The following is a 23,981-nucleotide window of genomic DNA, read 5'->3' on the forward strand; positions in this document are numbered from 1 at the left end:
TTGGGGGGGGGAGCTTTTCGATCCAGATAATAAAGTCCATTTACATGAAAAGATGCCGCTTTCAATGACATGATTAATTTCGGAAATACCTGGCATCTGAATGAAGCAAAGACTTCAAGAGATGACTGATGATGAGAAAAGATAATTAGGCAAATGTCAAGAGTCAGTGTTTTCATTGGTGACTGAGAGGCTGGTCTGGCTAGGTTATCGTATACTCATTCCAGATGGAAATGAAAGGACTTTGTAGGGAGAGCAGGATGATCCCTTCTTGGTTAAAGACAAACTCTCCTTAAGCCATAGATTTTTTCCTGGGTTTTCCTCCATTGCAATCAGCAGGGAAGCTCTCCTGCTCCAGCAAGTACCCTTTCTGAATGGCTTTTCAGATGTCACTGGACCAAGCTCGACCCATTTAAATCTTATCACATGGGAGTCACGATCAATCTACCTTGCATTTTAACACTGAGAGGTTTTGGCTTTTCCAAAGAGCTTGAGCTGTCTTCTCTCCAGCTCTCCAGAGCTAGAAGATGGTACAGCCATTTTACAGAGAGGACAAACGTTGGCTGGCTCCCCACACCTCTCAGCTTCCCACCAAGAGCTCGGCCTGGCACTGAGTGCGGTGCCCTCCACAGGACAGAAAACAAACCAAACTCCGGCAGGACTGCCCTGTTGGGATTGACGGATTGCCTTCCCTTCAGAAAAGGGAGCATTCACAGGGCCCTCTCCCTAATCCATCACGGCACTCCAGGTTGTGCTTGTCACTGCTTGCTCCTTTTCCACGCATGCTGCTTTTGATTTGTGGGATACGCAGGCTTTACGCAGGCATATTTAATCCTTGGTGGGAAAACCAGCGATGCTGGAGATCTCCCTGGGCTTCTCAACCTGTTTTTAGATGAGCTGACAGCACAGCACGCTTCATTTCTGTACCACTGCGGGCCTGCTCACTGCCTAAAGAAGCAGCTGCTGGAGAAGGCCTGCTCTGGGAAGGAGAGGACGATGAAACACTGCTCTGCTAAGTCATACCGAATTTGGCCAACCATCCAGCGCCGAGGCTGCTATTAGTTAATCTTCATGTAATTTGTTAAAGCAGGCTTTATGAAGTACTGGAAATAATCGTCTCCCTCCTCCCTCCTGAATCCCGCGGCCGCGCACGGTTAGGGGTTTAATAACAGACTGTATCGTGCAGTCAGAAATGGTGAAGGTTTTATAGCAGTGCATTAGCCAGAGGTGGATAACCTATCTCTAGAGGCTTGATTGACTGGAAACATATTCTCAGCCTGCTTAAAACTGCTTAGAGTGTGTCGTGGAGGTCCCCCAAAATAAAATGCTCAGTGTATTTAGTGAAACCCTACACCCTAAGTACATGTAAGGGCACTGTAAGATACTAATTAGGTTGTAACATAAAACACCATAAAAAGCAAAGCATGACATACAAAAAAATGTTTAAGTTCTGGCCAGCTCTTTCATGTTAGAGAAATACATTAAAAATATATTCATAGCAAATATACCGAGGCTTTGAATAAATCTGTTTCTAATAGCAGCCTATAGCTGGAAGAGATATTGCTCATTATGGAGAAACTTCTACTTACATTTGTCTTCAAATATTAGAAGCTATTCTTATGTACTTTTTATTTATGTGAAATAAAGAATCCAGCTTCCACCAAGACCAGCCAATTATCATTACGATGACCACGGTCAAAACGTGCATGCCCAGCATTTTTTTTTCCCAGTCTTTTCCCCAGGAGAGGTATGGAAAACAAGAGTGCCACAGGAGAGTAATGACTCTGCATGATGGCACACAAAAGTGGAATAATCATAACAATGACAACGTGAATAATATTAATTACAGAGGTGAAGTATAAAAGTACGGCCCAAATACCTTTCACTGAGTCATTCACTGAATGGAAAGTCTTCATGAAAGAACTCACCAAGTACAATAATGATGGCTTTTTCTTTCAGCAGCTACAAACTCTGATGTTCTCAGTATTTTATTATTTTAAGCATTAGTTGTCAGCCAAAAGATTTTCTTCTTGCTGATACATGTTTCTTTTGTTATCTAGCGACACTCTCTGATACCACGTTGTATTAATTAGAAACACAGCCTCCTTAATAATGTTGGAATTAGTGTAATTTTTAAACATTTAAGAATACAATTATTAGAAATATTAACATAAAACATGTGTGCTGTGCTGAAAGAAGCAGACCTCAGAGCTGTCAGGTATAAATCTAAATCTATCAAACAACATTATGCGTACATATGTAGCTGTCTAAGAAGAAAATCCAAGTAGGACAGATCCCAAAGTCTTTATAAACACCTCTAATGATACATACATAATTTGCATCATACAAAGAAAAAAAAAACCACAACAACGTATAGATTTAAATATGATCATACCACTACTAAGAGATACCTTTTGCCAAAGCCTTGGTGCTGTTGCACATTACTGAAAGAAGTGCTAATTTAATAAATATGCTGCTAGCTGCCTTCAAACTAAACAGCAATCAGATACGTTTGTTGCTGTATGGGCACAAAGTTATGGATCGCAAAACCCCTCGCTAGGAAACAAGCTGCGTTTTATCAATGAATATATTCTTCTCAGGCTTTTATGGCTTTGCTTTAATGTGGACGGTCACTTTCCCTCCTTTGTTTGGAAAAGGTAGAGTTTATATTTCTTCCCGGATTTAGCATTTCCCTTGAAGGCTTTTGTGATTAACAATATAATAATTTTATTGAGTTATTTCAGACACAAATGACTGAGCCCGAAGGGTATTCCAGATTTACAAGATTTTGCTAATAACTAGGCTCCCCTTTGTATTAGAACTGCTAATTAGTGCTTTTAAACAGCTCAACATTTAATTCTTTGAAGGCACCATATCAAGGGCTGATATAAAACTGTTTATGTAGGATATATAAAATAAGAAGGTGTTAAACCCAACACAAATTGAGTGGCAGGGGGTTCCCTAAAGTGCTAATTTTATGTTTGTTTTCGTCTCATTTAAAGTTAAGATGTCTGCATTACAACAGTGAAGTGTAACATGCTTTACATACAGATTAAGCAAAATGTGTCAATTTATGAGCCTTATTTGCCTGGAGATGTAGTCACTAGTAGTTTCATCAGTGCTTTTATGCATGCATATATATGTGCACGTGTTTTTGTATGCGGGTACACAAAAATGTGTGTGTGTGTATACATGGCTCTGTGAGTACCCGCACGCAGAGGAACTCATTTTTAGGTCCTTATTAGTGAGCCTCTGCATGGCCCCTTTAGTTTAGTGATTATGGGAAACTTATAACTAATTAATTACGTGAGATTGCTCATTTAAATTTTTTAAATATTTCATTTCATTTAAATACACTGTGACATTTTAAGGCCACATTTTCTTTAATTGATATTGCTAAACAGAACTGATTTATACACACTGAGGATATCAGATGGCTGTAATAGAGAAATAAATGACTTGTCAGCTGCATTCTATTCTCCTTCTCTCCAAGTCAGTCTCCAGAACAACCCAGAAATTCATTAAAAATGAGGCAATTTTAACACAAAAGTGCCAGTTTCTTCCTATTAATGAACTTTTTTTGGTCAAAGCCAATTCTCATACAAGTTTAACTCTGAACTCCGTGTTTAACAAGGTTTTTATCACCTGATCAAGTGCATTTCTGGCTACCTTCAAGAACTGTGAATTGTATGAGTCTCGGCTGCCCATCTTCAACTGCCTTCCCTTCTTGTCTGCAGAGCGCCATCACCGTGCTCCCTTCTCAGCACCCACTTTCAGAGGTGTGATACCTGTTTTCTGATACATCTCCATATACACCCCTAAGATAATGCAATACCCTGCAGGCAGTAGAGACCAGATCTCAGAAGTGGAATAGCTCCATGCAGAATTCTACCCAAACAGAGTCTACTCAGTGTGCAATTAATTGGTTTTCAGGCTCTGAGCTGGAGTACAGGTGTAGTCATTTCAGGGTTCACATGCATAACTGATGAGAATTTATTTATGCAACCTAGTGGCCGTGCATAATAATGTATTAGGAATAATTTACGTAGTTCCAAAATTGTTTGATGCAAACATTAAGATGGAAAATGTCAATAAGGTAAAGCTGCAAGAGGTGGTGGTGGTGAGAATGAAAAGCTATCTACCAGGCAATATAACAGATATATCAATTTTACCTTCTAGTGCTATTCTTATTGTAAAGAAATGGAAGTTAAGAATAAAATATCCACCCTATGCATTTTATAGTAAACTTTTTTGAGAGTTCCCATCTTAAAGTGCACTCTGTTCTGCCTTTTCCCTTTTAATAGACAAGGATTAGACTCCAAGATCTGGCTGCACTGGCTAACATACAAACACGCGGTAAAAATAGACTTTCCTCATAGATATCAGTCTGAGTAGATTGCCTGTGCATACAAAGATGCTAATGTAAGAAGAATATGAGCAATAGCATCTTTGTGAGATGGTTAGTTCAAGAACAGTGCTTCACCACTATGTTATGTTTACTTAGGCAAGCGTCTTTCTCCTTTGCAGGATGAATCACTTACTTTGCAACCAATGGTACATTGAGCTCAAATGTTTCGGTCTGTTTATTTTATATGTATGCATTAAAGCAGTGGGTGGAAATGAGTTGGCAAAACTCAAGATTTTCTTAGCGTGATCTTGAGTAAAATCCAGTGTGGCTTTTTAAAACTTTGTTTCAAAAGGGCTGTATAATCTTTACCTCATTCCCAAAGCATACGATCAGTTGGCATTCTCAAGGCAGCAACAGCAATGCTGTCCCCACAGCTTCAGGAACAAGCATAAGCCTTTGCAACCAATTTATGCATCTCATCACACTCTGAAGTATCTAGAAAGATGTATATTGTTTGATGTTTCAAATTCAAGGTGAAACTCCATACATAGGGCTTTATAGCTGCTTCTGTATTAGAACCTAAATCACATTAATATGCCATTTTCGTGGTCTCTGTTTCTCTGTTCCTCAGCTTCCCTGGGAGAGCCTCTGGGAGCAAGAGAAATTGGAAGGTTGCCCTGACTCTCATTCTGCCCTGACACATGTGTTGGTATGCTTCAGAGCAGCCTAGAGGCAGCCTCGACAAATAACATCTGGCACTTTGCCTCCACAACTTGCATTTATCCTATTGAACTTTAGGCTCACACGCTGAGGCATCTTTGGTGGGAGCCCATCACTTTGTTTCCTCTCCAGGCAACAAGGACAGCCATATCCAAAATGGGCAACCCCAAGGCACAATGGATTTGGTTTTCTTTATAAATTAATCTCATAAAAGAAAAGCAGTCGTGATGTGAACTCCAGATGAAGTAGAAATGGGAGAGGAGCTCTGTTATTTCTCCTTTTTCTAACTTTGGAAGCCTGTCCATTAAACCAATGGCATCAGTTTCCTTACAATAGATGAATGGATAATGCCAGCTTTTAACCCACAGCAACAAAGAGTTATCCATAGCTGAGCACTTGGAAAAGTCAGAAAGTCATCTGTACGGTCATTTACTTCACCAGGGGACGTACCAACTTCATACATTGCTTCTGTGTGAACTTACTGTTCTGAAGAGTTGCTTCATAGGACTGCATGACAGTTCAACTCCTAATAAATCCCACTTGACTGAAATGAATTAGATCTGGGAATATGTGTTCCAGATTATTAACCAGCACCTTTGCAAGTAACTTACCATCCACATTTATTAAAGATATTGGGTGATAATTTGTGCAGTGTTCTGGATCTCTCCCTGGTCTAAGAATCATAATAATTAGTGCTCAGAGAGAGGATGTCATTCATATGTTTCTCTGGGTGAAGAGAATAGCATATCATTACACTCCTTTTAGATTTGAGATGGGTAACTCCGAGACTATTCCTATCTCTTAACCTTGGCCAGCCAGGAGACCACTTGGCCAAGTGGATGGAGGCTCAGAGTGAGGGTCGGGATGGTTCAGAGGACTGTAAAGTAGGAGATCACTCCAGGAGGAAGGATCAGTGAGGAGGCTGATACAAGCATTGGTGCTATGCAGTGACCACTCTGAAAAGCCTTTTAAGACCTAAAAAATGCAGAAGGCAGAAGATAAATTACCATCTGCATTTGGAGATATCAGAAAGTGGGGCTTTGAATTGTAGGAGATAATTTAAGAGAGAATAAATTTGTAAACTCCCACAGGAATGTAAGTATTAAATTCACTTCTATTAGTGGACTTTCACTTCCCAAAGTTCTCAGAATTACATCTGCACCGGTCCTAAGCAATCCATCTGCCAGAATTTCCCAAATTGAAAGCTTTACTGATACCCTCACACTGCAGAGATTCAGGAGATGTTGAGCCGTGTCCTCCATATGAGTTACACTGACACTGCAGTGTTGTCTGAAAATCTCCAGCTTCTAGATTCCTATGTTTGAGCACGATGCCTCCACATCGCTTTCATGGAAGAGAAAGTAGTCTATGTTGCCACATCTTTATTTCTGTCTACACTCAGGCAGACACACAAAGGACTGTGATAACAGTACCAGAAAGTCAGCTTGTTTCACTGATCTATAAACTTCGCTTATTCCGTAGCGAGCCATTTCACCATGCAGTAATTTCCATGGTGCTATTTTGGGGGATGAAAAAAACCTAACTTTCTCCTTCAGCAACATATTCCTGCTTGACTTTCATCAAAGACTTAAACAGCCAAGGGCTTTTAGCATCTCATTTCACTTACACACACAGGCCATTATAACCTGCATAAACAAGGATGACAAGTTGAGATTAATGAAGGTCCCAAAGTGACAGAACAATTTAATTGTCAGAAATCATAGGAGGTGAACTTTGCCAGTGTATTTATATAAGACTGCCATAGTCAAAATCTTCCCTAATTGATTATGACCAATAAGTAATAACACTGGAAGCAGTTTTCTGGTATACAAACAAGAAATGACCCAAAACAGTTAATAGCAGTATTAAGATGCGTAATATAAGAATATTAGATTGATAAAATAAATGACCAGTAACACTCCGCAAATAACAGTCGTGTTTACACTTTAAAGCAGAGCAGAGGAAAACTGCAGCACTGACAAAAGTCGAATGAAGTGTTCTGGTTATAAAAAGAAGAACGTGCAACAATCCAGCAGAGATCCCCACAATGATACCGCTACAGCAGAGGCAAGTATTTGAATGTGCAGAGCAGTACTGTTCCTCCACCTCTCTCATTTGGATTACTACGAGAAAGATTAAAGATCATTTTTTGAAAGCATCTTACAAACATTACGTATGTTTGTTCAGAAGGAGTAAAAGCAGTGCTGTGTAAACACGTATACTCACATGGATTTCTGATACTAATTGAGAGGGGCCAAACCACACAAATCCTCTTTTCTAACTTTCGGAAGAGCCATCGGGTAATTCAAAGCTCAAAATACAACCCACAGCCCTTTGTATTTTTGAATTCCACAAGCTCATTCATTTGTTGCCTAAACATACGACTGCCTTTAGAGATCACTGCCTCAATTGAAAGCCTGCTCAACCCGTTCCCTTGCCTTTCCCTGATTGCATCTCCTTATTTTTCACTTCCATATATCCTGTCTTATGTCCCATTTATATCTTCTAGCCAGGCTTCTCCAATGATCCCAAGCAAATCGTCAAGCTAATTTGAATGATAACTCTTAGAGAGCTGGAATAACCTCTCTTTTATGTGTTTCTTTTTCTTCCTTCCTTTTTTTTTTTTCCTCTTCCTTTTCCAGAAGGTAAGTAACTAACTGTGCTGGCAGTATTCCCCTTTCCAAATATAAAAAATATCTCTTCATTCCAGTAATATTTTACTTAAATGGCTGCCAGAGATGGCTGTATAATTGATCCTGCCTTAGAGCAGCAGAACAGAATAGATGGCCTATGGAGTTTCCTCCCAGTCTTACATTTCAATGATTCTCTAATGATAAAGGAAAAAGGCAGCACTTAATGCATTTCACTCATATCACCTCATAACTGTCCCTTCACATGACTAAATCAGGCTCGTTTTGCAATCTTGTCCTCCTGTTTACAATGGCACGTGTCAACTTAGCTATTCCAAACTTCTTCCAATAGACAAACCAAACAGGATACCGTAGCCCAAGCTCTGACTCAATACACACGAGCTGCTCTCATTAGATCAAAGGCAAAGGTAAATATAGCCGAGGCAGAAATTGCCTCCATATGTCATACGCAGCCTAACTGGTGTTTTATAAAATGATACTTACTGTCACCAGCAATCTGCAAAAACACTCCCAATTTCCCTGGGATCTTCCCCTTGACATTCTTTTCAAATGCTTTGAAAAAGGTTAGATTTGAAGAGGGCTTTTCTGCAAGCAGAAAGTCTACATTTGCTTTCCAGCAAGAGCCTGAAAACCTCAGTCCCAGTTGCATTTCATGCCTTTGGAGTTCAGAAAGAAAGTGCCCACACTTCAGTTCAGATTAGTTAGGCCCATCTTGATAAAAGCTGAGGTCTGACTACGGCTCCTCACTGCTGCTTTGAGTGGGCCATGGGCTACGTTAAAGTCAAACCATTTCCTCTCAAGTTCAGCTTCTCCCTTCACGAATACATTATCTGCGGGATTTTTTAGCACATATTTTTTTGTTGTCTTTGAAAGTGGCCAGACAAATACTTTGTATAAACTTCCTTCAGACAGCAGATAACTTCGAGCCGCTGCTTGGCCGACGCATATTGAGAAATGAGTAATTTGTAATCCGTGATGTGTTCTCTGGTCCCCGGTGCATTGAAATTCTTTGATCAGATAAATGCTATTGCTTAAAAAATAGAAAAAAAAAAAGAAAAAAGAAAAAAGAAAAAAAGAAGTACATGTCTTGAAGGATCAAGAAAATGAAATCAAAATGTGCTTTCACAACCAGTTAAAGTTATTTACGGAAAGGACAGGCCCCTCTAATCTTTCCCCCCCAAATCTGCAGTGTTCATTTACAGAATGTAAAGGAAAAGGAGAACAAACGTAACCCCAAAGGGTTAACAAAATGTTTTTTTGGGGGGAAGGCTCAGGTCACGCTCCTATGGAGACAACTTAGGCATTCAAACCTTTTAACGTCATTAAAATCCTCACTGATAACAGAACCTGAGCTCCTCAGCCTCCTCATGCCACCCCCAGTTCAAGCACTGGGAGCCCAGCTAGCAGCAGGTTGGGAAGGACGAGCCCCAAACATCGCGCTTTGGCTCTGGCACTTTCGCTTGATAAGTCCAAAACAGCCCAGTCTGACAGGCCCTTTATATGCAAGCTTGAAAAATAACCTATTTAGCATTCCCCAGTTCCAGCACATGATTTCACTGGGAAACTATGCAAAAGATACTTTGGAAATAAATATGCACAAGAAATTACAACTCTGTCTGAATGACCCCCTACCTTGGAATGTCTAGAACTGTGAGAATTATAAGGTCAGGAAATATGTACAGGCCTTGTGCCTTGAAAAGTTACTATTCCTTATTAGGAATCTGCACAGACATGGAAGCGGGAGTTGTATAAACTAAAAGGAAGATTTTTTCCTGTCGCTTACATGCCTAGTCCTTGACCTATCCCATTTATAGTTTCCTTTAAGATACTATGCATTGCAAGTTCATTTGTTTCCTAGTAGTCCTCCAGCAGCAATCTGCAGATCCAGCCAATGCTTCAGACAGAGAAGGGCTATGTAAGCAGAAGCTTGAGATTTATATGCCTGTAAAATCACAGGTATTCATTTATATCGCTGCTAACAATTTTGAGCTCCAACTCTACCATTCCCAGGTAAAAGGTATCCTTATTCTCTGTCTGAAAATTTCAAATGCAGACATATAGAACTGTTTAGTCTGCTTTACTATAAATAGGAGGTAATATGTTATTTCAAACAAAAAGTATACCATAAACTACACACTTAATTTTGACAGATTGTGCTTTCCTATATATGGCTCGGTCCTGCTGGGCTTTCATGGATCAAACTCCCATTGACTTCAACAGAGCAACAGTCTCCTAACAGTGCAATTCCAAATACTGCCTTTTGTTGTAGTTCACACCTTCAGGTTTTTCTCCTAATCCCTTCCCCTGCATAGAAGTACTATACTCTGCAATATCCAATTGTAGGCTTGCACAAGCCACACAAAAGCTTCTTACGAGCTGAGAAGTGCTTGCAAAAAGCAATCCTCTCCTTTGCCTTTCCTCTCTCCACCCCCCCCCAACCTCACTCAAATGTCTTGATTAGACATTCAAGTCTCAGAATTCAGGAGAGTCCCACTGCTGTAGATAACCCCAAAAATCTGCAAAAGCAAAATGGCTGCTTTCAGATCAGAGATAAACTTTCAGCTAAAAAAAATTCTCCTTTGTGTCACCCTCTGGTTTGCAGTTAAATGGCACGGAGTGTTTACTCTTCCAGTGAACAAGCCCATTATATGACTTAAAGTGTTAGCGTACACAGCACTGACATGTCCATTACACCCATGCATACTGATACCTAGATTACAGAGAAGTTCAGGTTACCCAATTAAGAACTTGAGCTGCATTTTGGAAACTGAGAAGCCGGAGGGAGGTCTGGCTGGGCTGTTTCAGCTCTGATAAAGGCACTGTCTGTTTGCAGAACCTTAGTCCAATGAGTGCCAGCAGAAGGAGAGTGGGTCTGAAGAGACAGACCTAAGCCCAGATGTCAGACCAAAGTGCTGGCTCATAGTTTAGCCTCTGGGAACTGAAAAAGGAGGCTGATATGTGGCTTGTCCCCTTGTCAGAGTGAAAGAGCGACAGACATGGGTAAAATGCACCGTATGGATCCTGGTGGCACTCAGGGTAGCTTGACAACCTGCCTCCACACTGGCATGGGGCCTCACACTCCAGGCCAAACAGCCCACATAGCCAATGACAGAAATACCAACTTAAAACAAAAGAAACCCAAACCCGGTTGTGCTGGAAATACAGCCCAGCCAACACTCACTTTCTCAAGGCCTTACAGTAAAATCAGGGCAACGTCTTTCTGATTTGAGCCTACGCTGCTTATCAGAGAATGATGGTATTAATTAAAATCAACTATAAGTAGCAGAAGGGTTTTTCTGAGCCTTCAGTCAATCTGAAAACCCAGGTATGGGAACTGCCAGAAATGGACAGTGACTTAGAACTGGGATACTTAAGAAAAGAAGAGTGGGGAATAAAGCTCATGTTGCATGTTGCAAGGGGTCTGAGTCCCAGTTAGAAACGCTGATACGTGAATCATCTCAAGTTAATGGCAGAATCTCCATTGACTTCAGTGGGAACAGAACTGAACCTTAAGCAGTTGTCAGAGGATGGCGCAGATAAAGGCAGCTCCAGCCACTTCCATTTTATTTAAAGATGTTGTTACGTGCTTTGACAGTTCAACTCTGCACATTTAAACATTCGGTTACTGCAGCCTTAGTGAAAGTGATTCTCTCTAGCAATACAAATCTCTGGTTACCAAACATTTACTTTATGCTCTCAAAAAGATAATGTAACAACATTCGGCGTTTTCTGTTTCCAAATAAAAGGAATTCACAATATCCCCCCGTGTTATTGTTACGGACCATACAGCTAAATTTAACTCCTTTATCTTATGCTGATCTTTCAAATAAAGTTCATTATTATATCAAGTATGTTCACGGTTAGCAATTATTGTTTAATATTAAACACCCTTTGCCAATAAAGGTCCATATATAATTGACTGTTACAACCTTGGTTACAGCTGTTCCAATAATAAAAGCTCTAATTAAAATCACATTCAGATTTCCAAGATAACCACTTCAGCCCAGCTCACACAGCAAGCAGTCTTCTAACCATCCCAGGGACCAGAGGGAGGCTGCTTCTCCAAGAAAGCCCTTGATCAGCAGAAGACTGCAGGATCACTTCTGCTGTTCCTTTTAGTAACAATGAAGAAATTCATTGAAATTTTGGTGCTGTTGGGCATAATTCCCACTGCTCAAACTCTTTATCGGCAGGAAGTCCACATGAGCTTTTGAACTATGAGACCTAGCTAAAAATCTATGCCAATTTCTTCAGCTTTCTATGATGTTCTTCATAGAATCATACAACCACAGAATGGCCTGGGTTGAAAAAGACCACAATGATCATCCAGTTTCAACCCTCCTGCTATGTGCAGGGTCACCAACCACCAGACCAGGCTGCCCAGAGCCACATCCAGCCTGGCCTTGAATGCCTCCAGGGATGGGGCATCCACAACCTCCTTGGGCAACCTGTTCCAGTGCATCACCACCTTCTGAGTGAAAAACTTCCTCCTAATATCTAACCTAAACCTTCCTTGTCTCAGTTTACAACCATTCCCCCTTGTTCTGTCACTGTCCACCCTTGTAAACAGCTGTTCTCCCTCCTGTCTACAGGCTCCTTTCAGTATCAGAAGGCCACAGTGAGGTCTCCCCAGAGCCTTCTCTTCTCTTAGCTAAGCAAGCCCAGTTCCCTCAGCCTTTCTTCATAGGAGAGGTGCTCCAGCCCTCTGATCATCTTACAGCAATAATTTTTAATACTTCCCTAATATCAGTACAGCTAAGATTAGCGTACATGAATTGTGAAATTTCCTCTATTTCCTCTGACATTTTCTCCCATATATCCCCCATTCAAACCCAAATATTCCTGTTCACTCTTAAGGAGCTGTATGAGTCTATGCCAGTAATAGCTAAAACTACCACCAGAGACTCACAATCTCCCCTTGTACAGCTGCAAGATTCCACAGGGATCTGTAAGGACTGGCATAGGCGGAGCTGAACTAGCTCTGTATTTACCATCACATCATGAAAACACTCTCAGGTATGCACTCCACACCAATTCAACTTCGCCATCAACAGTATGAAGAAATCTCAGATAGTATTCTGCTCCCACTCTTCCAGTTATCTTCCACCCATAAAGTACTCAGCTTTAAGAGCTGTCATTCTTATGCCAGCAGGAAGAGGCAGCTCTCACGCATAAACGAGTGGGTTCTTGCCCTGGGAATCTAACCTTACAATAAACCATTCCAATCAAATTTAGCAGAGCCAGATGTGTGAACCAGCCTATTTTCTTGACCCAGCCATCTTACCGCAGCATAGTCCAATTTTCTTAATAATAACATTGCAAAGCACCAGCAATTCAACTCTTCCTTTTTTTTCTTCAAATAAAGCAGGCACGCAGGGAAATGGAAAACACTACGTGATTAAAGCGACGGAAATAAACATTCTTAAGTGAGAAAAGAAAATGAATGAAGTTCCCACCGGAAGACTACCTCATCATCACTGTAGACTTCATCTACAGGCCAAAATTCCAGCCAGTGCCCACCAGCATTATTTCAGCCACTTCAATGATACTGTTCTAGTTCACACCCTCCCCAAAAACCCAACTCTAGCACATGAGCATACAATTATGGCTAGGCAGTTCTGACCGTCGCAGGGTTTCTGTATTGCTGAGTCATCCTGAAGCACTGCAGGAGAAGATCTGTGGCACTGGAGATGTCCTTTATTTTCCTCTTTATCCAACACCAGTCACTCTCTGGCTGACTGAAGCTTTCTTTGCCCTGCATGCACCTATATTCCCCTGCCTTTGGGGGATGGATTTGGAAGGCAGCGATCCTCAGCAGAAATGAGACGTTGCCTGTTTTCATGCAGACTCCTAACATATCTGAATTGCTCCACACTGGGTGTGGTGATTTAGGAAAGCCCTGCCGATGCGCAGAGCTATTTTGCAATCATGCCCTTACGTTCATCTATTTCATTTAAGTGAATGAACGCTACTGTGAAAAACTTTACTTCTGAGCTTCCTAGTGTTTTGAATTTCCATTCAAAATCTGCACTGAGAAAGGGGTTTGCTGTTTCCAGACAGATATAGAACATTTGTTTCTATGAGGGTAATGTACCAGGCTAAATAAAAATAACCCTATGCTGCACTTTGGGGTGAAAATGAATTTTGGGTAATTCAAAGCAGTGTGCTGACCTATAGAGGACCAGTAAGCCTACTCTTCCCCCAGCCCTTGGTGTGCTAGTTATATAGGACAGTACTGGGTTTGGTTGCACTTTTCTCATTGCTTCATTACAAACTGCTCTGCAAAGCAACTCTGCTATTGAGTCAAGGTCAGCGCTTCTGTCATCACCCATGATGTTCTGAAAAGTCACAAGGAAAGATGCCTCTTGGTCCTGTGACATCAAGAGGGAAACAAGTTCCATACCTGATCACTACGGTATCCTGCACATGCCCGCAGGAAGCCTTTGACTTCTGGCCATTTCTCAGTGCCTGATAAAGCATCTTTATTCAGCTCTAGGTCAGAACCCCTTACCTGTCATAAAGACAGATTCACTTCCCACCAGCCCTCAACTAAGAAGTGCACACACACGATGTATGTTTTAATGTAATACAGGGCTTCCCTAGTTGCATCTCAGCTTCTCCTACCTGGCACCAAAGCCTGATTAAATATTAATGTGGGGTGGGTCCTATTATTTCCTGGCTTCCGAGAATCCATTGGTAAATTGAGATCTAGCTGCTAAAAATTTCTGACACAACATAATTTGTATTGAACCCCCTTTCCTTGCCAGAGTGCCAGTGTTAATAAATCAGGCTGTTCACATTGAATAAATCCATTTAAATACTTATAAAATATTAAAGATGCATTTGGGAAAAGCCTCTAAGGTGATTGTTGCACCCATGCACCTCACAGTAACTAATTTATTAAAGAGTTTGCAAACCTGGGAAAGAAGGGAAAAGAAAAATGGTTTCATAAACCAAGAGCAGAAGCCAATTTTTCAGCTCAGATGATGAAAGAAAGCATGCATTTCTAATCAAAAAGACAGATACGCCTTTTCTCTCCCACCATTCCCTCAACAGCAAAGTGCCTTTTCATCATCAACAACACTCCATTCCTAATGTCTGCTGAGGCCTTTCTGCACCTTCTCCATACACTAGTAATGTACACACAGCATCCCTTTGAAACAAGAGCCCATTAGCCGAGGCAGACTACCTTTTCACATGGAGTCCTTCCGTTGGTAGTCATCAGCGGAGCGCTAAATCATTCCAACTGGGCATGCTCACAGCATGGCAGCGGGATAAACAGATATTTAGAGACACAGACTGAAAATGGCTTTTCTACCTTTCTCACAGGGCTTTTTCTCTCTTTTTTTTCTTTATTTTTAAGGAAAGGTCATAAACTACACAGGGAACATCAAGCTCTCCTCTCTCGCCCCCCTTCTCTCCTCCCTTAAACACAGATTTTTTCAACAAATCCACTTTTGCTTACACCCAGGTCATCTGTAATTTTAGACCTTCAACCACCAGTCAGTCCCCTTTAAAGATTACATAGTAAACGCGACCATAAATTTGCCCCACAATAAGAAACGAGTTGGAGCATGCCCCGAAAGAGGGATTTATGTGATTGTTTTCCTTCCAGTGGGCGTGGTGAAGGGATATAGGAACTGTCAGCAAGAGCAGCGAGCGGGGTGATACTTCACAATAGCTACCTGAGTAATGCAGGAGAGATTACGCCTAAATTGAAGGCTGCCATTTGAGAAGACAATTAATTTTCGGGCTGTCGTAAAAGCTCTGTTGACAATTCTCAGCTGAGATTTTGCTTCTTGGCCAGGGTTTAAACAGCTTTGTTCAATACAGGCAGTGGTACCGGTGCCATTCGTTAAGTCTAGAGATTTTTCCCCAAAGAAAAGCCTAATGCCTATTATCGTATTTCTTTCTTGACATGCAAGAAAGCTTTTGTGTATTTTTTTGTTAATGCTCATTTCTAGATCTTCACCTGAGACCACATCTCAGACAGCTGGTGTTTTTGGAAGTGACAGATTCAGTACCCTAATGTGACTGGGCAGATAAAACTGAAGCAGTCAAACTACAAGCAGCCTCTGATCATGTGTAGTCAGGAGCTTGCTTGTTACACTCCTTTGCTGGTCCCCTGCAAGCACCCAGGAACACAATGGACTATAAGAATGGAAAATCTATTGATCTCTTATGTTGCGTGTGGGAAAGATGTTTTTCTGCATGCCCAAATAAGTCATCCCGCCAGTGTGTAACCAATTTTACAGAAAAAGGTGGCAGATGATGGTTTCAGGTTCCCAAAAAGCAATTCTGACCCCTACCTGACAATGATGCAAGGACTGTCTTTATTATTTTTTTCCTCCAGTGACAATAATATCCCATCCAAGCCCACTACAGCAACAGAATGGCATCACTACGGTGTGACACATTCTCCTAGGAGGGTATCTAAAAGCAGGTGCCTAAGTGAGCCTCTGGGCAGCTTAGAGAGCCCAGGGACCAGAAACAAAGGAGCTAAACTTTGGAAAAGGTCTTCTGCCACATCTAGGCCACTATGAATCTCCAGCTCATGGTACCCGGATGGAAGCATCCCTGTTGGAAGTGGCTGACCTTGCCAATGAATCCAATTTATTACTAGTGACAAATGCTCTGTCAGGAGGCAGCTGTTTTGGACCGCAATATGAATGTTTGTGTACCGAGACTGAAGGACGAAAGGGTTAATTATTCAAGAAACTCAGGCAGAAGGGGGAAAAAAAGTTCCAAGCTCAGGGAGGTTATCATTGCCTTTTGCGCAGGCTGGTTTTAATCACTTTCTTGTACCTCTCCCTGACTTCATTTATCAAGCCTTCACATAAAAGTTGCAAAGTGAGGTTATTCAGCGGATACCTCCATTCATCTCGGATGATTGACCAGGGTGGTTTGCAGTACAAGCTAACCTGGGTGATGGCATTCCTCCTGTTTTCATTGCACAGCCTGCTTTCATTTTATGCTGTAATTGTGTTTTCACAAAACCATAACCAAGCAGGCTGCGGATCCCAGGTTCCAGATTTATTTACAAACACCCTGACCAGCCCCCTCAGCCTTCTCCTGTTATCTGCTTTACGCTGCTTTGGATCTCTCCGCCAGGAGTCTGGGGTGGATTAGCACAAGATAGGAACTAGATCCAATCTAACCAAGGGGACCTAATCAACCCGTCCTTCCTCCCCCACTCCTCCTCCTCAGAACAAATGTCCACGTCCTGCTTCCATACAACTTTTCATGGAAATTGGCATCTGATATTAAACACTTCTTTCTGACTTATGTTACCTTCTGGTGTCAGCCTCCAGAAGGTAACACAAAGGCTTGTGCTGCTTGACAGAAAGAGGTAAAGCTCTGCACTAAGCAACTCAGGAGACCTAAAGAAAAGAACATCTGATCAGGGACCATCACCTCCACCAGATGGGCCATTAAGGTCAGTGAGGTAAGTTGTAGATGTCACTCACATTCAGGGTGAGTATATGCGGATGAAGAACCATCTTGTGCAGACCAAGTTGAAATTTTGCCTGCTGGTACGGCTTCAGAGCTGATCACGAGGTAAAATGTGCAAAAAACCTTTAGCCTGCCTTTTGCAGAAGTAAAACCACGAGAATTTGGATCCCTCTGATTAGTAAACAGCTGATTCACAAATAACGTAAGTTCAGAAACCTCAGCTGGGGTAAATTAGCGCATCGACTGCTCTAAGGCCATTCACACTGCTTCACTTCAAAACTTGATTCTAATTTTTCATTTCACTTCCTTTGGGAAATGCACGTTGACTGAGAGAAGCCCAATCGGTGATGGTGAAGAGCTCCTGTTGGCGCTGTTCATCTGCAGTAACTTCCTAGGCAAAAGCCTTTTTAGACAAAAGCAGCATTTCCATCCAAACAACCTGAACCAGTTTGGGTAGGGGAGAGGAAGGACGATGGGGCAGAATTGCCATAGAAGCCTTTGTTCTATTTAAAGCATTCCAATAAGATTTCAACCACAGAATATGGCAACAGAACTGATCACAGGGGAAAACGTAATTAAAATACCTTTCTGCATTTTGCAGCCACAAAATCGCTGGCAAATCGTTGTAATCTGGCTTTGTTGAAGCAGAGGGCATGAGTCAATGCTCCAGGAAAGAGTTTCAGCTAAGTACTTTCCAAGTCAGTTACCTCGCTCAGGGCCAACGCAGAGCTTTGTATGCTTTCTGTTATAGAAAGGTGATGCATAAGTGACTTCTCTTTCTGTCCTGTCCTTCCATTGCAGAGCTGGAGCGACTCAGTCTGTCCGTTCAGGTGCAGCAGACAGAAAAACTGAAGCTTCAGGCTGACAGAAATTCTGTTGCTTTTTCACCCTTACGTTTTGCTTCTGCCTCTTAACAGCAGACTGTTTTTGTAGATTACAAATTAACTTTGATTGAGAACAGCAAGGAAATCCATCCAGCCTGAAGCAAGAAGAGCCTTCAGGCGGGTCTTGGTAGGCTTTCTTTAGAAGGCCTCCCTGGATATGTAAAGACAGTTCATTAGAGCTGGTTTGTATATCACTGCTGCTATCTTGCTGATAACATGTTTGTGTCCAATCTGTTTTTGTCTGACTCCAATTCTAACTAAAATTCAGACAGAAATATTAACCAGAGAGGGATTCTCATTCATATTATCATCTCCTTCCAATTCCTTGCTTGTACAGGTAGTTCTTAGATTGCACCTATGATAAAAAATCTTCCACTATTGATTTTGTTGTACTGAATTCCATCTTCCTGAGATTACTTATTCTTATTTTTGGTATGTGTGTGTGTCTGCACAGAAAACTGAATATTAAGATTAAAAGGAGATCTTGCCTTTTTCTGATCGAAGAACTGAACACTCCCAGACCTCTCAGTGACCTTTTAGGGGATGCTTTGGGGACTTTAAAATCTTAGAAGAAGCAGAGGCTCAAGGCCATGAACACTATTAACATTAGATGCTGAGAAAGTCTTTGATCAAGTGGAGTGCAATTATTTCATAACAGCCTTCACACAATACTGAACTGGAATAACCTTTGGAAGTAGATTTCCTTCTCTGTATGCCCTATGGCGGCTCTCGGGGCTAATGTAGACAAGTGAAAAGTTCTATTCTTTCCTAGAAATATTTATAATATGGGCATATTTCATCACAAAGCTAACAAACAGTGTATTAGGGAAGATCACAAAGGTTACCATCCCACTGAGATGGTACCTTGCTGTTACAAATGTAAATTGAAACGTTACCTTCCCGAAGAGATGTGGAAAAGATTTTTGTTGTAGTGTTTGAGACAATAAAAGCTGGGACAGAATGGAAGTGGAGAAATGAATGGATCAAATTAAAACTTGGCAAAAGAGGAAAAAAACGATGTTCACCTCCTTCCCCCATCCCCACCAAATTCAAAAGACACATTCTCCAGATGTAAGGAAATGAATCATTAGAGAGTAAACCTGCATTATCCATGTATTGAATCTGAGGAACGAAGCAGGATTCATTCAGGGCTGTTTTTCTTTGAGGATGGAAAAAACTAGCTGATTTATGTGAGAAATTTTAAGAGAAATCTTTCCCCAAGGACTTCATCGAGTCCCTTGTTCTAGGATAGAAATCAAACGCTGCAGGCTTTGGGGTTTCCTTTCCTTTTCCTCCTTAGTGTCATTGTAAGACAAAACTTCCAGAAGATTTTCCATAAACTCCCACATTCTGCTGCCAGAAGTTCATCTCGACAATCAGTACAACCTTTTCTGTTGCTCATTTTACCACACTAGCCTATTTTGCATTGCTTGATACCAACAAGGAGGGGAAAAAGCCCTATTTGAACTTTACCCTGTGACATCACATCTCTTTGTACTCCAAAACTTTATAGGCCTCCCTTGCTATTGTGCCTTATTGAAAACTCATGCCTTATTTGCTGTTGATTATCTTTTCCATATTTCTACATCTTAAGGTTCCTTGTATTATACAACATTTGTTTCTAACGATTCTTCTTCTGCAGAAGCCATGCTTTTGCATTTTTGAACTGAACTGCATAGTGTTGTTATCTGTCAGTTCTTCCAATTCTCCGTCATGAGCTGTACATCATCCAACAGAAATGTTTGCAGAGTATATTAATTAAGAGTCTGTAGATTTCAAATATCTGACATGAATGGGGGATGCAAACAGTTTTAAAGACAGCAGAAGGTGGGTTTGAGCTTTCATTTACTTATGAAATAATAAAAAATAACAAATGGATGCGGACAACAGTTCCTTCTACTTACATACGATGCCGTGCTAAAGTCACAGAGCTGCTATATTTTTAATTCACTTGCAAAGTTTCATCTGCAAATTTCATTAATATATTCCTGTAGATCCAGGATGGCTTCTCCTCAGGAGTCTCTACTTTCTGGATCATAAAGTTGTCTTCGCTGTAATTTAGGAACCTCTGCGATGATGCATGTTCAGCTGTATTTGTTACTCAACAGATGTCTGAGTAGTTAAATTCCTCCACGAGCCTTTATCAGTACTTCTATTCTGGGATTCCCAACTGGTTCAAGATGTACCTCTCCTAGTCAGCAGCGGTACCGTCGCTCATAGATCAGCGTGCACAGCATGGGCCATGCTCGTTCAGCACAAGTCTCAGGTGGCAAGTTGCCCTGATCACTGCCAGTCTTACTGCTTGAGTTGGCCATGCAAGCCTAGAGTCAGTCTCCTGTTTGCTCCTGCCCAAAGGCCAGGCTACAGGGTAGCTGGGGCTCTGCCCTGCTTTCCTAATTCTCAAGATCACTCACTGTGGTATCTGTCACTGCTCTTCCTGTGGGGCTGCCGCCTGGGCTCGCTGCTCCTCCATAAATTCTGACAACACCTGCTGCTCTCGCTATTCCCTCGTATATTACATCTACAACAGAAGCATGGAAACGCGCTGCTCACACTTCATCTGAACAGGCACCTTCCCAACGTAAGGCGCTGATTCTAACACTGCCTCTTGGAGGGTTTTGGTTTCAATAAAACAGGCGTGATAATGAGTTAACAACACCGAAGTTGAACTTTTCTTCAGACCTACCCAGGGCTCCTCGGCTGTCCCAGCTGCTCTTCCTGCATGCTGGGTCAGCTCTTGCCTTGAAGAACCACTCATGCCCACTGGTTGCAAAGAGTCAGCAGCACGCATTCAGCCTTCTGCCAATGGGATGAACATGAGATAGCAAAGTGGGAGAGTTTTAGGCGCACGCTGCCAGGCTGCTCTATTCCCTTAGGCTACTTCTTTGCATTACATATTAAGGAGCTTTCCCCAGAGCTGGTCAAAGTGTAAAATAATAACCTGATTTGCAACCAGAAGTGTTGAATCTGGATCACTATGATTCAGGGAATCATAATATTAGTTATTAATGAGTACTCAGCCCACCACTGGGTATCTGTGAAAATGCTCCCAAATCCTTAGTTTAAGGAATTTCAGGCTCAATGAAATTCACCCGGAAATTTACATGTTGTCATTCTTCCATCTAGAAATACTTGTCACCCAGAGGCCAGAAAAAAAAAAAAATCCCAGCTGTTTTTCTGTTTTCTGAGCAATCAGAAATGAATAAACACGGTCAAAATAAACGCTCTATTTTGAGTGAGCTGAATAGCAATTGTTCTCCTTGACTGTGCACCCGTAAGTATTAAATTTACAGGTGTTGGAAACAGTTTGCAACACGTTTCTTCTTAAGAAAAGGGTTCTATTTCCCACCTCCCAGCTTGGCTAAACTCAGCTGTAATTTCAACGAGTCTTATTCTGCACAGCAGCAACTGGGGAAGTTGTTCCTCTGGCACAGAAAGTTTTCACTGCATTATCGGCCCATTTTACTTTGTCTGAAGCCAAAGCACTTCCCTCTCCCTCTGAACGCAGACAGGAAAGGAAGGAGGTTCAGGAGTATCATTTGAATTGCCCCATTTGCAAGAATGCAAATTTTCCTTCCCAAACAGTCAGATCAGGAGGGTTCAACTGACAAAAGGCAGGAATCATTCCAGGTTGCTGCTCACCATTCAGAAAGGAGATAAAGTGCAACAAAAATAATTGTTTCTTCCTTTTCAACAGCTGAATCATTCTCCTTTGTCTACACCCCTCACCAAGGTTCTGACTTTTTCTGGCTAGCTAGGAAGTATAAAGTCAAACACCTGTTTACCAGACATGGAGCTACATATCTGCCATTGCCGATCCATCTGTGGAACATAAACATAACTTTCACCAGCTGCTTCTTTTAGCATGGGCTGGTAATGGGAGCCATTATAGAGCATATCAACAACATACTTTTCTAATAATCATGGGCCAGAGCATCGCAAGGCATAAGCTGGCAGAGCCTCACTGGAGGTGACAGCACAGCACCGATTCACACCACCAGACAGAGGAGCACACCTTGTATTCTTCACATTCTTTCCCCTTACCACCCTTATACTCCTAGTTTCTAGTTTGTTTCTGTTTTTCCATTATACGACACTAATGAGGCAACACGTTGTGGAATAATTCCTGGGCTGGGCCCAAGCAGTAATGGGTACCATACAACCTCAATATTAATGACTTTGAGAAAACCTCAGAAGATTCAGAGGTGTGATACTGTGAAGGCTTCAGCTGCATTTGGGCCAAATGCCCCCTTTGTATAAACACGCTCACCTTTGTTGACTTCAGGAGAATTACGATGGCTTTCTTTGTTGCAAACGTGCTTCAGGTTATTCACAAGATCAAGCCCAACCTCGTCCACACTCTTTAGATTTCAGTTGAGCTTGAAATCTTGCAGTGCAAACAGAAAACTCTTTTTTCTCTTGCATGAAGAATGTTACAACTACAGTGTGTTACAACTATAATTACATTGCTGATAAATCCCCTTATCTCTCACACTGCTCCAGGAAGCAGTAAATGAGGATGTGCTCCTGATGAGCATCGACATACCTCTTTCCCTGAGTCACATCAGTTAGGCAGGTCAAGATCTTGATGGTGACCCAAGACAACATTCATCCTCTGCTCAGGCAGCTCATTGTCCTCCCAGTGTAAAGCTCAGACAGGCTGTGGGACTTTCTAACTCTTCATTTTCATGTCTGGACACAACCTGGGACTCAAAAAAGAAACTCCATTAGTACCGAAGGCACCCAAGTGGGATAAAGACACACACCTTGTGAGACTTCAAACCTGAGGAAATCCATCCTTTTGAGTTCAGCCCAGAAATGGTTACCCAGAGAAAAACCCATCAGGATGTGGTGTCCTTTTGATAATGTTGTAACTTACGCTGAATGCTGAACTGTGATTTCCAGGACTTCTGCAACTGTTAAAATCAACACTCACCTTTAATATATTCTGACTTAAAGTGCGCAACCTTGTTTAAAATGCACCGCTAAAGCATATATTTTCATGTATCGTTATGTCTAAATGCATGATAACCAGGCTGAAAATCAAATTATCTCTGTTAAGGTGAATATTACAATGTGACTACTGCCCGCTGTGCCTCGAATGAATCTTGTAAACACAATCAAACCTCTCTCTCCCTCTCACACACAGAGAGAGACACACACACGTCCTTGCACAAGAAAAGAGATTCTTCACCTTCTGCCATCGTATTGTCACAGCAGCTCATGTTTATTGTGAATGACATCTTCAGCTACAACTCAGCATGAGCTCCAGCGTGCTGGAGCTGAACATCCTACCAGGAAAAATCAGCAGTGACATTAAAATTGTTTCATGAATAATGAAAAAATAAATATCACATTAACCGCAGGTACACAGAATGCTTTGTTTAACTAAAAGAGTTTGCAGAGGAATCCCAGGTCTCTGAGGGTAGATACTCTTTTATTAACTGCGGGTACAGAACTTATTTAGATGGAACCGTTTTCATTATAGTGCTAATTCTCTCAATTACACAAATGAGAGAACACGTGACCAGCACTATTAGCAGGGCACAGGCTTCTCTTTCACAAAACTCTGAACTGCCAGAAAATCACAAAGCAACAAACCCTCTGCAACTGCGGCTATCAGCCTCTCAGTGTCCCCCATTCAGTGTACGGAGGTTTAAATATGTCTCCCAAGCCCAAATTTGTGCAACAACAGTTTTAATCGTTTATGGGGGCAAAAAGGCTTCGGAGAACGTAATGCAATTATCTAAGTGTATAAAGCAAAAGAGAATTCAATTGTCTCGATGCCATACAAGGCGAGGTTATTATAGGATCCTAGCAAAAGATGCATAAAGCACAACTGCACTGGGTCCAGAGTTTCCCTGGCAGCATCAGTGTGTGTTCCTGCCAGCTGTTAGAAGTTCAGAATCACTAATTTGAGGGAGAAGA

The 23,981-nt window shown here is 41.6% G+C and overlaps 1 long non-coding RNA gene across 4 annotated transcripts in view; it reads right to left on the reverse strand.

Annotated features, from left to right (window-relative positions):
- Window positions 1-23,981, reverse strand: part of LOC140250511 (uncharacterized) — a 44,318-nt gene that overhangs the window by 12,225 nt on the left and 8,112 nt on the right. For all 4 annotated transcript variants that reach the window (XR_011903192.1, XR_011903193.1, XR_011903191.1 and 1 more), the window contains exon 5: window positions 22,600-22,756. This is a non-coding gene — a long non-coding RNA (uncharacterized lncRNA). The remainder of the gene's footprint in view (window positions 1-22,599; window positions 22,757-23,981) is intronic.

This window comes from Excalfactoria chinensis, chromosome 3 (assembly GCF_039878825.1).
Source record: "Excalfactoria chinensis isolate bCotChi1 chromosome 3, bCotChi1.hap2, whole genome shotgun sequence".
NCBI lineage: Eukaryota > Metazoa > Chordata > Aves > Galliformes > Phasianidae > Excalfactoria > Excalfactoria chinensis.